Source organism: Toxorhynchites rutilus, chromosome 1 (genome assembly GCF_029784135.1).
Source record: "Toxorhynchites rutilus septentrionalis strain SRP chromosome 1, ASM2978413v1, whole genome shotgun sequence".
NCBI lineage: Eukaryota > Metazoa > Arthropoda > Insecta > Diptera > Culicidae > Toxorhynchites > Toxorhynchites rutilus.
In genome coordinates, this window is record NC_073744.1 from 97,712,436 (window position 1) to 97,726,817 (window position 14,382).

Genomic DNA, 14,382 nt, shown 5'->3' on the forward strand with positions numbered 1-14,382 from the left:
TATATATATATATATATATATATATATATATATATATATATATATATATATATATATATTTATATATATACATACGTTACGACGGGATCCCGCCCCCGCAGCATAGCAGCATAATCAGGAAACGCAACCCGAAACCAACGAGACGCGCATGATGTTCAATTACAGGTTAAAATCGCCTCCAATGCGACACTGAGTGGTGCTTCGGCATGTCGCATTAAATGTAATTTACAGTACAACATGTCCCAAGCTGGATGGGAAGAAATTTTCCAACTGTGAATCCTGTGGCGAGTGGCAAACGAAATCGCTAAACACGTTTAGCCGAACAAGATGAGGATATCGAGTGATAACAAAACAATAAACTCTTCAGATTAAAGATGATTTTGTGGTCCTGAAAAGGGCCCTTTTTTGGGTTTGCTCCGAATCTTTATTTGGTGCTAGTATACTTTTTCACCGCTTTGGTACCTTCGGAAACGGCATGCAAGTTCACCGGGCAGCAACAGACTGATTGCGATCTGAATTTCCCACGCCGTAATGGTTAACCGCTTATTGTAGTGGGTCAGACGTGAGGCTTCCGCTACGATACGCTCAAGGATGCATTGACGAAGCTCATGACGCTCATCGCCTTCGATGAGAAACCGATGTCGGAATGATCCTAATTCAGCACCTTATGATGTAGACAGCATATGATCCCTTCTGCTTCTTCTTGTCGGTTTCCGAGATATTCTTCTGCGCCGTGCCGAACTTTTTGGCGGCTTTTCCACTATTCCACTAGTCTTCGGTGCCTTCGTGTTTGAACAACTGCATGTGCATCCAACGAGCGAACAAATCGTAATGAATATATTTTTCTTTCTTTCTTTCTTTGTTTTTAAGAGGCTTTAAACTTTGCAGTTCATTCGCCTCTAGCCCTGTGAAGAGCCACAATAAAACCATCCCAGAGGGGACTGGCGAAAGGGAAACCAACAAAATCACTCATCAGACCCGTCCGCTCGACTCTCGGTTAAAGAAGAAGGTAGGAAGGGATCCTATGCTTCATAAGATATTTAATATATGCTGTAAAGAAAAGTAAAAATTTACTGATCCGAGGACCAAAGCACTAACGAAGCACAAGTGACCCAGCGAAAGGCGTGTTCCAAAGCCAAAAAACAAAACGGCCCTTCTCAGGAGGATAGGGAGGAAAGGAGTGGAAAGGATTTGGGTGGGATTAGAGGAGTGGGAGGGGGTGGGAGTGGTATGGGAAGGAAAGAGGGGAGGAGTGGGTGTGGGGTGGGGTGAAATGAAATGAAATACAGTTTTAATAGATAATAAAATATAGTGGTTTTGAATTTAATGGTATATAGTAGAGCTGAAAAATGGAGAGGTTTATTTAATGAATTTATCCTCTTTGGTGAGTGTGGCTGTAGGAATAGGAAGTTGATTAAAGTATAATGTAATGGATAGAAGATAGATGTGGGTATGAAAGTATATATTATATTATTTGTTATTTATTATTATTGAATGCGTGTATATACATGTATGAATACCTTCCTTCCGACCCGTACATACATGTGTATACACACATAAACACGCATACATGACTGTGAAGTGGCGAACTTTAATAAGCAATTTCCAAGGTATTTAGTATTTCGGTTTAGATTTTACCAAAGAAGTCGGTTTCTTTCAGAAACGCAATTAAATTGGTTTCTTGGGTCTCGTCTCTACTGAGGATATCTCGGAGACTCTGACCTATGTTGTGTCGGACTCGAGCATCTTTGGTATGTTGACATTCAAGTAAAAGATGGCTAACGGAAACCGGAGCTTCGTTGCAAGCACATTGGGGTTTTTCGGCTCTGCAGAACAAGTGTGAGTGGGTGAAGTTAGTGTGCCCAATTCGAAGACGGGTAAGGACTTGCCTTTCCCTACTATTGAGGCGGTCATCCCAAGGGAGAGTGGAATTTTTAATTTTATGAAGATGAGTGGGACGGCTGTTTATCCAGCCTATGTCCCAGCTTTCACGGACTTGCTGTTTTACCCAGCGGACAATGTCAGATGGAGGGCAGGGCATGTCTGGGGGTTCTATTTTGCTGCCCTTGCCGGCCAGTATGTCGGCGGCTGTGTTTCCGCGGATTCCTGAGTGACCAGGAACCCAGCAGAAGGAGATGTTTTTATTTGAAGCAGCCTCTTCTGTTTGCTTAATCCATGGGTGTTTGCTGTTTCCACTTAGAAGATCGTGGAGACAGCTAGCTGAGTCTGAGAATATTGTGGTAGGAAGAAACTCATGGGTGCATTCTTGGGTAGCTATTAGAAGGGCGAAAGCTTCCGCACTGAAGATGGAGCATTGCGGTGGAAGAGAAAAGCTACCAGTGTATCTACTCTCAAAGATTCCACATCCAACTCCATCGGCACTGACTGAACCATCTGTGTATACCTGGTGGTTGATTTGAAAATTGGATGCAACGAGGTTATTGAAGCAGGCTTTGACTTTTGGAGAAGGGTCTCCCGCCCGAACTGCCTTGAGAAGTTCAAGGTTAATGTTCGGCGGTTTGACGTTCCAATTTCTTCCCGTTGCAGATGAACGTTCACATATATCGGGAAGATCTTTGTTCGTGAGATTTTTGAACCATGTTTTAGCCCTATGTATTAATGGGACATTGTGGTCGCTTTCGGGGAGTGACAAGTGACGGATGGCTTTATTGGTGATGGCTTTTGTTACCAGGTGGGTGAAGGGAAGTTGCCCACTTTCTGCCATTACAGCAAGAGTAGGACTGGAGGGAAAAGCGCCAATTGCGAGCCTAATTGCTTTATTGTAAATTGGTTGAATGGTGTTTAACACCCTGTCCCCTCCACGGCTGAAGGTGCCTATTCCGTAAAGGATTTGTGGGACCAACCAAACATTTACAACATTTAGCAGCGTCTTTCTATGACCAGAGGCTAGGTTGCCTGCGATAGCCTTGATGATGTTCAGTTTCTTTCTGGTGGCTATTTTGGTCTTTTGGGAATGTGATAGGAAGTTGAGTTTCTTGTCGAAAGTAACCCCTAGTATTTTCAATGTCCTCATTGTAGGGATCGGGATTTTGTTGAGCTGAAGATAGGTTCTCCTTCTGAGAGCTTTTCCGATATGTATGTGTTTGGATTTCTCCGGGGAAATTTTAAAACCTGTTTTTAGAGCCCAGTTTTGGATGGAGTCTAAAGTTTTTTGAAGCCTCTTTCTCTGAATTAAGCCGAAGCAGCTCGTAGAGATAAGAGTGATGTCATCTGCATAGACTATGACCTTTATATGGTCCGGGATAATCTCGAATAGAGATTGCATGGCAATGTTGAAGAGGGTTGGTGAAAGTGCTGAGCCTTGTGGGAAGCCGTTTTCTGGGATTTTTAGAGAAGATTGGTGGTTGTTAATAACGGTTTTGAAAGACCGGTTTTCTAGAAAACTTTTAACGAAGAGACCTAATCTCCCACGAATCCCCCAGTCGAAAAGGCTTTTCAGCACTGGGTACCTCCATGCCCGATCGAAGGCCTTGGATAAATCCAGGGAAACAATATCAATGTGGTGTAATTTTTCAGTTGCGTCGTCTAGGATTTTTTCGATTGCTACAAGGCAATCTTCTGTACCTTTTCCCGCACGGAATGCGAATTGTCTGGGATCAATCAGCTTATTTGACTCTAGAAAAGTCGTTAAGCGTCGATTGATCATTTTTTCCAAGACTTTCCCAACACAACTTATGAGAGTGATGGGGCGGAAATTGTCAAGAAGATGATTGTTCATGTCTGGTTTCGGGATACAGATCATTAAACCCTCTTTCCAGCAACTGGGGAGGGTTCCACTGTCCCAGACTTTGTTGAGGAGCTTCAGAAGTGCTTTTTTCCCGAGATGGGGTAGATTCTTAAGCATAGGGTAGCTGATGTCATCAGGTCCTGTGGATCCTTGTTTGACTTTGTTCAGTACCCAATCGAGCTCTTTGAGGGAGAGGTTTTTGTTGAAGTCAAATTCCACATCGGTATGAAAATCGATGGGAATTCTTTCGCATTCCGTTTTGTGGGTTAGAAAGGTTTGGTCGTAGTTTTGATTGGAGGAGGCGGAAGCAAAGAAATCTCCAAACGCCTCGGCGATGATTTTCCGGTCATTGGTGTATTGACCGTTAATTAGAAGATTATATTCTTTGCTTCTTTTCTTTCCATGAAGCCTGCCAATCTTACTCCATAACTCCTTTGTTGACGCGTTGGGATTAATTTCGCTGACGAATTTAACCCAACTGTTGTGCTTGGCTGTGTTGATAGCAGTCTTAGCTTCTTTGCGAGCCCTTTGGAACTCTGCAAGCAGAGTGGGTCTCAGTGGGCTGTCCGGATGGGCCTTTCTTAATTTGCGTAGGGCCTTACGTCGACCTTTGATCGCTGCCTTCAGCTCAGGTGACCACCATGGGACACATTTCCTGCCAGGGATGCCACTGGTTCTGGGGATGTGCACCATTGCAACTTCTAGGACATCTTTGGAGAATTCCTCGGCTGTCCAATCTCGTTTAGCGGAGAGGCGGTTTTCAATGTCAAACTGATAGCCAGCCCAGTCAGCGTATTCAAATTTCCATCTTGGCCTTGTTGAAAACTCTGGAGAAGTTTGGCCGAAGGAGGTGAAGATTGGAAAATGATCGCTTCCGCAAGTATCATCGTGGATGTTCCAAGAAAGTTTTGAAGATAGTTTGTCTGATACTATAGTGAGATCGATGGCTGAAGTAGTACCAGAATAATGGGTTCTGGTGTGTTGGCCGTTGTTAAGAAGGAGAAGAGAATGATCGGATATGAAATCCTCAATGATGGATCCTTTTCGATCGAGGTATGCACCTCCCCAGGCGTATGAGTGGGCGTTGAAATCACCCATAAGCATGATTGGGGCGGGAAGTTGGGCGAACAGATGGTCCAGTTGTCCGCGTAGAGTGTTCGGATCGGAATCATTAGTGATGTAGATGCTAACGACGGTGATTGGAAAGGGGTGTTTAATGCGCACTACCACTGCCTGAAGATCAGTGGTAATGGGAAGAAGATCATGTGGAGTGCCATCTTTGATTGCGATTGCAACTCCGTTTTTTGAGGGGTTGGGACCCTCTTTGAAGTATGTGATATATTTTGAGATGAAGTGTTTATCGAAGTTGTTTGGAGTCATAGTTTCTTGAAGGGCTATGACTGTGGGATTAGAGTTTGAAATAAGCATTTTCAGTTCTAGAATATTTCGTCGGATACTTCTGATGTTCCATTGTATCCCGAATTTCTGTGTTGGAGTGAATGTGTTGGTGTTTTTAACTCTAATTATTAAGTCTTAATTGTGTGTATGTTTGAACTATTCAAAGAGAATTAGTTCGATGGTCCTTTACCCTTGGAAAGAGAAGCTTTCTTTGAGGTATTGGTGTTGTTTTTGTTTGGTGTAGAAGTCTTTGGAGTGTTTGTTGTGTTTGTGTTGTTTTTTGTTGAATGTGCGTTGCTGTTGTTGTTATTGTTGTTTTTTGTTTGATGTGTGTTGTTGTTGTTGTTTTTTGTTGGTGTTGTGTTGTTATTTGTTGGTGGTGTAGTTCTTTGTTCGTTTTTTGTTCTTTTCTTGTCCTTGTTATTTTGGATTTCATCTTCGGATTTTTGATCCGAATCAGAAGATGATCCTTTCGCCATTTTCCGTTTATTTTTATTTTTGTTTGGAACATCAGAAGTGTCCATTGAAATGACTGATTCGGATTCGGATTCCGTTGTTGAGCTGTCGGTTGTCGACTCTGTCATAGAAGTATCGATTGTAGTGTCAATTGGGGGAGTGCTTTCGCGGCTAGAAGAGGCCGAAGCGGCCGAGGCACAGTTGCATTTGCAGTTGCAGCTGGGTATTGGTTTTTGCAAGTTGGAGAGTCTGTCTTGCAGAACACTTGCAAAAGTTGGTCCATTATTTTGACCGTTGTATCTTTCTTTCGCCTCTTTGTAGGAGATACCATAGTCGATTCTTATTTTTGTGATGTTGTTCTCAGTTTGCCATACGGGGCATTTCCTATTCGAAGAGGAATGGTCCCCTTGGCAATTCAAGCAAAATGCTGAAGCATTGCAGGTTTTAATTCCATCCTTTTGTTCTGGATGTTCCTGTCCACAATTTCGGCAAAGCGGGTTCTCGCGTTTGCATCGCTTGCTCGTATGTCCAAATTTATAGCATTTGAAACATTGCATTGGGTTGGGATAGAAATTTCTAGTCCCAGCCCGAATAAATCCGAAGTTAATAAAATCGGGAACAACAGTTCCACGAATTGTCAAAATGAGAGTAGCGGTTGGGATAGCAATGTTATTCTCCTTCCTGGTGATTCGCTTGACATCGATCACACCTTGATCGGAAAGCTCTGTCACCAGTTCGGATTCTTTGATGTCAATTACATCACGGCAAGTAACAACGCATTTACGTTGATTTAGAGTAGGGTGGTAAATTACTTCGATAGGGGTTTCATCGATCAATTTATTGATTAAAAGGAGCTTACCAATTATATCCTCGTCCTTGGCCGTAAGGATATACTGCGTCCTCTTTTTGTCGTCCCGTTGCGGTCGCGCTGTGTAGTATTTCTTTCCTACAGCGTTGGCGATCGTCTTACTCACGACGAACGGGTTAGTCGGGATCGCGTTCTCTCCTGTGGCACGAAGTAACAGGATCTGAAGGTTGCCGTTCAGTGGGTCGGCCCACCTTGGAGCAGTACGTTGGGTAGGTTTACCCTCGTACAAATTTGTAGCCCGGCCTCCCGGAGGCCCGGAGCTACTGGAAGCCATGCTGTTGTCGGCTACCCCCTAGGTATAGCCGACAGATCGATTTATTATTTAAAGGAGAGAACACTTATGAGGGCTTTTCACTTTGGGATATTATCTAGAAAAACACTGTCACTTTTTTTATAGAGCTCTTACAAAAACCACCAATAATCGCGAACAATTTAGGGGAATAAACTTTTGAATTTGTTTTCCTTCAGTCACTTCACCGTCCGTAATGCGTGTTTTCTTTTTAGTTTTTTTGTTTATGTTAAAAACCACTACGATACTAGAAGAGAAACTGGCACCACTGCCCAAAGGAAAAAGGGGGCGTGGCGTCGGTGACGCCGCAAAAGCGCGCGCTTTTCCGGTTTGCCGGCAAGCGCCCGCTCCTAACGGTCGAAACTAGCCGTTGCTATCTGCTTCTCCTTCTGCTGCCACTTAAAAATAATTAAAGTTAACTCCTTCGGAATCGCCAGGGGGAGACGTCCTAGTCCGTTGTCCAAAACGCCAAACTGCCGAGCTGAAAAAAACGTGACCTACTCGGTCGGAGGTTAAAATCGATATATTTTTTTGCCATCGCTGCCTTTTAACGCTCATTCGTTCGTCTCGTTGGACTCGCCCCTTTGGCTGAGTCTGCTGATTTGTCTCTATCCTGTGAGCGTGTACTGCTAAAGTACAAAACGCGCGGACCCGGATCGCATAACATCAACAAAGCAACACAAGCAGCAACGTGGACGTGTGGACGTGACAAAGGAGGACAAGTTAAGGGAAAGGTAAAGTCCCACTTGAATCGTGCAGGTTTGCAATTCCCTGTTGGTCGCATTCACTGACTGCTCCGCAAGGGTAACAAGGCCGAACGGATTGGTGCCGGAGCACCAGTATACCTAACAGCGGTTATAGAGTTTCGGCCGCCGGAGTGCTTGAGTTGGCTTGCAAAGCTGCTCACGACAATAAGAAAACCCTCCTACAGAACATACCACATTCGGTTCGGTGGCAACAACTAGTTCCAGCGAGTGACAAACGCAATCGCAAAACGGCAGCAGGTAGAAGAAGGTAAAAGTTTGTTTATACAGACTGCTTTGGTGGCAAAACCAGCCACCGTAAAACACGGCGCTTTTCAGGGCCATTGACCCTTTCAAAGAAGAGTTATTAAAAGTTATTCACAATACCAATGCATTCTAAAGGGACATAATATGACATATAATATGAACTGAATTATTTTGTTTATGCTTGTTTCTGAGCTTATCGATGGTTAGTGTTTTTTAAATTGATCATTCAGCTTTCACAAACCCATATATGGTTTCCGGATGAAAAATGGGTTCAAATTACAACACATTGTATGCAGGATGGCATTAACGAATTTTCTCAATAGCAAGAACTGCTTTCTTTGGTTGATAACTGATGTTGAAAATTGACTGACGTTACATCTGCATTGTATAGAAAAATAACTAAGGAGCAACATGATGAGCTATGTATTTCCTGCTGCTCTGTTCTTATTTTAAAGGACTTTAATCCGAAGGTCATCCGTCCCTGTATTTACTGTTGGTTTTTCAGAACGCTTATAGCTCGTTTATTTCTCGACAGATCGTAGAGTTCGCCTCCAAAACCTCAGTTCTTTTTCATTTTTATTTACTTTGTTTGCGGAGACTACAAATCTTACAATTCATTCGTCTCCGAAACCACAGTTAAGGTACGGTAATGTGCTCAATAGTGAAATATATGATAGTGAATGAGCTGATGACTACCTATGCATTCCCTATCACAGCCATCATTTTGATTGTACGATATGTGTATACGCCAAAAGATGCCCGGCGTTGAACATTGAATAAGGACAAAGCCTTCAGAAAAAACAATGTATTTAAAATATATATTTAGAAAAAGCTGTCCCCTTTGTATAGTCCTACGTCACTCCGGTTATGTCCCCGACATTACCCACCCGTCTTTTTTCATTTAATTTTCGATAGTCAATGACTAATCGAAATTTTTTTCTTCGCGTGGCGTCGACCTTCTTCGGCACTATCCAAATCGGGGACGTATAGGGTGAGATTGATTCCTGAATTATACCATTTTTCAGCAGTGTTTGAATCTGATTTTGTACTTCTTCCTCATAAATTTGAGGATATCGGTACGACTTGGTATGCACCGGGATATCATCGACTGTTCTTATTTTGTGTTTAATTTGGTGCGTGAACGATAGCGCTTGATTTTCCGAATAAATTATTTCCGAATTTTGAAACTTGAAAACACAAAATTTCACTTTTTTCTTGATACCGAATGGATCGAAAGATACTGATTTAGAAATTTCATGGGTTCCATTCATGTTTGTTACTCGAATTCCGCTTTCCGGTTTGGCGTTTTCGATGTTGACATGGTCTTGTGAAATATAATTTTTGTTGGCCCCAGTGTCCACCAAAAATTTCATTTCACCCTTAGTCGTATTTATTGTGAAATAAGGTATGAAGTTGTTATTTACGTTAGTACGTTTGGCGCGTGTTCCTGATGAAAATTTAGTTCGTCATCGAAGAAATCATCATCACCTGAGTCTAGTTGTGAAACGTTCGCCTCTTCGGTTTTGATCTGTTCCGTTTTGGGCTCTGGCTCTTGCCCTTCGTGGTTATTCATTTGCATCTTTGAGGTATGTGTCCTCATTGATACGTCTTCGTTGTTATAATTATTATTTCTAAATTTCCCCGAGTTCTGCTTATGGTTTCCTGATGGAGGGTATACATTGTTGTTCCTTTGAGGAGGATTAGCATTACTGTTACTACTGGTGTTGCTTCTTTTCTCTAGTTTTTGTCTAAATACCGCGTTTGTGTATTGCAGCGTGATCGATAACGCTTCATTAAGCGTATCTGGCTTGTGACTTCTCACATTCATTGAAAGATTTTCCCCCAGGCCATCTACAAACCGTGTTAGCGTCATGAGGCTTACTAATTTATTTAGGGCTGTAATTGACCCTTTATATTCGTCCATTAGCGCGAGACTCGTTTTAATGCTGGAGTCTATTGCTTTTATTTTGTTATAGTAATCTGTAACATTTTTGTTGCCCTGTTTGGCATAAAATAGAGATTGAATTTGTGTTGGGAGATCTCGTCGATCTCCGTGTGCATTTAAGAGGACTTCTTTGATTTCCTCCCATGTATTCGGGTTGCCGGCCGCAATAAGCGTGTCTTTCGCCCGTTCTGTAATTTTGCTTTTTATGGCCCTAATGTATTGAAAATACACCATTGAGCCTTTCTGATTTTTAAATAGCTCTAACGTATTCTCGACATCGTCGATCCACGCTTGAGTTTCACTTCTTCTAGTTCCTTTGAATTCGTGTAAATTACGAATGGGGTCAGGAGTCCTATATTGGAGAAAAGGATCCTCTGCTTTTTGTTTCAGTTTTGCAATAGTTTCAATTAATTTGTTTTGATTTTCTGTTAAGTATTGAATGTGTTGTATTAATTCGTCCGCAATTGTACTTTGCTGTGCAACACACGAACACGAACGATAAACCCACAAGAAACGCAGAATAAACTAGCGAATAAAAAGTGAAAGTGAAACCACAAAGCACAAATATGGATAGAAATTCGGCTTCACCGGAGCCTTTGATTCCGGATTTTGATGAGTCTGTGCCAATAGACTCATCAAAATCCGGAATCAAAGGCTCCGGTGAAGCCGAATTTCTATCCATATTTGTGCTTTGTGGTTTCACTTTCACTTTTTATTCGCTAGTTTATTCTGCGTTTCTTGTGGGTTTATCGTTCGTGTTTTTTTTTTATGTTAGTATTTGTTTATTCACTTGTGATATTCCAGGTATTCGCTTAGCTCGGGTAGGGGCTAGCACCTCTGAATTAGTATCGTTTATATGTCGTTGCAATCCATTCACTCAATGTGTCTGATTGCTTTTGTGTTAAAAGTAAAAACTGGGTTACTTACAGGAAAACGTGTATTCTCATCTCCTGGAGTCCTCAAATTGTTCCTTTCGTGCGGGTTCTTTGGGAGGGTTCTGTGTGTGGATCCGATTTCGCTCCTCAAACACACAAACTGCTTGGTATTCGTCCTGCAGCGGTTTCCCGGTGGATGAGTTGTTGCACTGTTGGAACGTAGCTAGTTCGGTTTTCGTGATCACTATTATCACTTAATTACCACACACTTTCACTTGACTGCGCCAGATAGGATCGTGGTATCGAGATGGATAAAAAAAACTTTATTCTCTCATTTAATACACGTCTTCTTATGTGTTAATACTTTGGAATTCAATTAGGGACTAACTCAGGCAATCCAGAGTAACCTATTTTATTGGGACGAACTACAGCGTCAGTATCCGTGTGTGGTGGCTCGCGGGTTTCGGATTGCACCTCTCGCGCGTGCGGTTCATCTTCAATTATGCTGCATGCGCGTCTCGTTGGTTTCGGGTTGCGTTTCCTGATTATGCTCCTATGCTGCGGGGGCGGGATCCCGTCGTAACGTATATATATATATATATATATATATATATATATATATACGCGCGAGAGGTGCAATCCGAAACCCGCGAGCCACCACACACGGATGCTGACGCTGTAGTTCGTCCCAATAAAATAGGTTACTCTGGATTGCCTGAGTTAGTCCCTAATTGAATTCCAAAGTATTAACACATAAGAAGACGTGTATTAAATGAGAGAATAAAGTTTTTTTTTATCCATCTCGATACCACGATCCTATCTGGCGCAGTCAAGTAAAAGTGTGTGGTAATTAAGTGATAATAGTGATCACGAAAACCGAACTAACTACGTTCCAACAGTGCAACAACTCATCCACCGGGAAACCGCTGCAGGACGAATACCAAGCAGTTTGTGTGTTTGAGGAGCGAAATCGGATCCACACACAGAACCCTCCCAAAGAACCCGCACGAAAGGAACAATTTGAGGACTCCAGGAGATGAGAATACACGTTTTCCTGTAAGTAACCCAGTTTTTACTTTTAACACAAAAGCAATCAGACACATTGAGTGAATGGATTGCAACGACATATAAACGATACTAATTCAGAGGTGCTAGCCCCTACCCGAGCTAAGCGAATACCTGGAATATCACAAGTGAATAAACAAATACTAACATAAAAAAAAACACGAACGATAAACCCACAAGAAACGCAGAATAAACTAGCGAATAAAAAGTGAAAGTGAAACCACAAAGCACAAATATGGATAGAAATTCGGCTTCACCGGAGCCTTTGATTCCGGATTTTGATGAGTCTGTGCCAATAGTTGCACAGCAAAGTACAATTGCGGACGAATTAATACAACACATTCAACACTTAACAGAAAATCAAAACAAATTAATTGAAACTATTGCAAAACTGAAACAAAAAGCAGAGGATCCTTTTCTCCAATATAGGACTCCTGACCCCATTCGTAATTTACACGAATTCAAAGGAACTAGAAGAAGTGAAACTCAAGCGTGGATCGACGATGTCGAGAATACGTTAGAGCTATTTAAAAATCAGAAACGCTCAATGGTGTATTTTCAATACATTAGGGCCATAAAAAGCAAAATTACAGAACGGGCGAAAGACACGCTTATTGCGGCCGGCAACCCGAATACATGGGAGGAAATCAAAGAAGTCCTCTTAAATGCACACGGAGATCGACGAGATCTCCCAACACAAATTCAATCTCTATTTTATGCCAAACAGGGCAACAAAAATGTTACAGATTACTATAACAAAATAAAAGCAATAGACTCCAGCATTAAAACGAGTCTCGCGCTAATGGACGAATATAAAGGGTCAATTACAGCCCTAAATAAATTAGTAAGCCTCATGACGCTAACACGGTTTGTAGATGGCCTGGGGGAAAATCTTTCAATGAATGTGAGAAGTCACAAGCCAGATACGCTTAATGAAGCGTTATCGATCACGCTGCAATACACAAACACGGTATTTAGACAAAAACTAGAGAAAAGAAGCAACATCAGTAGTAACAGTAATGCTAATCCTCCTCAAAGGAACAACAATGTATACCCTCCATCAGGAAACCATAAGCAGAACTCGGGGAAATTTAGAAATAATAATTATAACAACGAAGACGTATCAATGAGGACACATACCTCAAAGATGCAAATGAATAACCACGAAGGGCAAGAGCCAGAGCCCAAAACGGAACAGATCAAAACCGAAGAGGCGAACGTTTCACAACTAGACTCAGGTGATGATGATTTCTTCGATGACGAACTAAATTTTCATCAGGAACACGCGCCAAACGTACTAACGTAAATAACAACTTCATACCTTATTTCACAATAAATACGACTAAGGGTGAAATGAAATTTTTGGTGGACACTGGGGCCAACAAAAATTATATTTCACAAGACCATGTCAACATCGAAAACGCCAAACCGGAAAGCGGAATTCGAGTAACAAACATGAATGGAACCCATGAAATTTCTAAATCAGTATCTTTCGATCCATTCGGTATCAAGAAAAAAGTGAAATTTTGTGTTTTCAAGTTTCACGAATACTTTGACGGCCTAGTTGGGTACGAGACTTTGAGAGATCTAAGGGCTCAGCTCGACATTGGCAAAAATCAGTTGAGAATCGGAAGGAAAACATTTAACCTGAAGAAGAAGTTCCCGACTAGCAATAACATACATCTGAATGAACAAGAGTTTCAGTTCATAAAAATTGCGACGGAAAAGGATGGCGATTTCATTATATCGGACGAAAAGAGTTTGGGTGAATTTTCAATACTCCCTGGGGTGTACCACAGCTCCAACAGGGAAGCCTTTGTAGCCATTCGTAATTACAGAAAATCTCGAATTGAAATTAACCTTTCAGAATTAAACATTAACAATGAAGAATTCGTTATTTCGAAACTCCCAAGTAAGAATTTCGAAAAATCCCAGTTCAAAATCACAGATGACTCTTTAAACGATAGAGAAAAAATCGAACTCGATAAAATTTTGAGGAAAAATTCGGAAAATCAAGCGCTATCGTCCACGCACCAAATTAAACACAAAATAAGAACAGTCGATGATATTCCGGTGCATACCAAGTCGTACCGATATCCTCAAATTTATGAGGAAGAAGTACAAAAGCAGATTCAAACACTGCTGAAAGATGGTATAATTCAGGAATCAATCTCACCCTATACGTCCCCGATTTGGATAGTGCCGAAGAAGGTCGACGCCACGCGAAGAAAAAAATTTCGATTAGTCATTGACTATCGAAAATTAAATGAAAAAAGACGGGTGGGTAATGTCGGGGACATAACCGGAGTGACGTAGGACTATACAAAGGGGACAGCTTTTTCTAAATATATATTTTAAATACATTGTTTTTTCTGAAGGCTTTGTCTTTATTCAATGTTCAACGCCGGGCATCTTTTGGCGTATACACATATCGTACAATCAAAATGATGGCTGTGATAGGGAATGCATAGGTAGTCATCAGCTCATTCACTATCATATATTTCACTATTGAGCACATTACCGTACCTTAACTGAGGTTTCGGAGACGAATGAATTGTAAGATTTGTAGTCTCCGCAAACAAAGTAAATAAAGATGAAAAAGAACTGAGGTTTTGGAGGCGAACTCTACGATCTGTCGAGAAATAAACGAGCTATAAGCGTTCTGAAAAACCAACAGTAAATACAGGGACGGATGACCTTCGGATTAAAGTCCTTTAAAATAAGAACA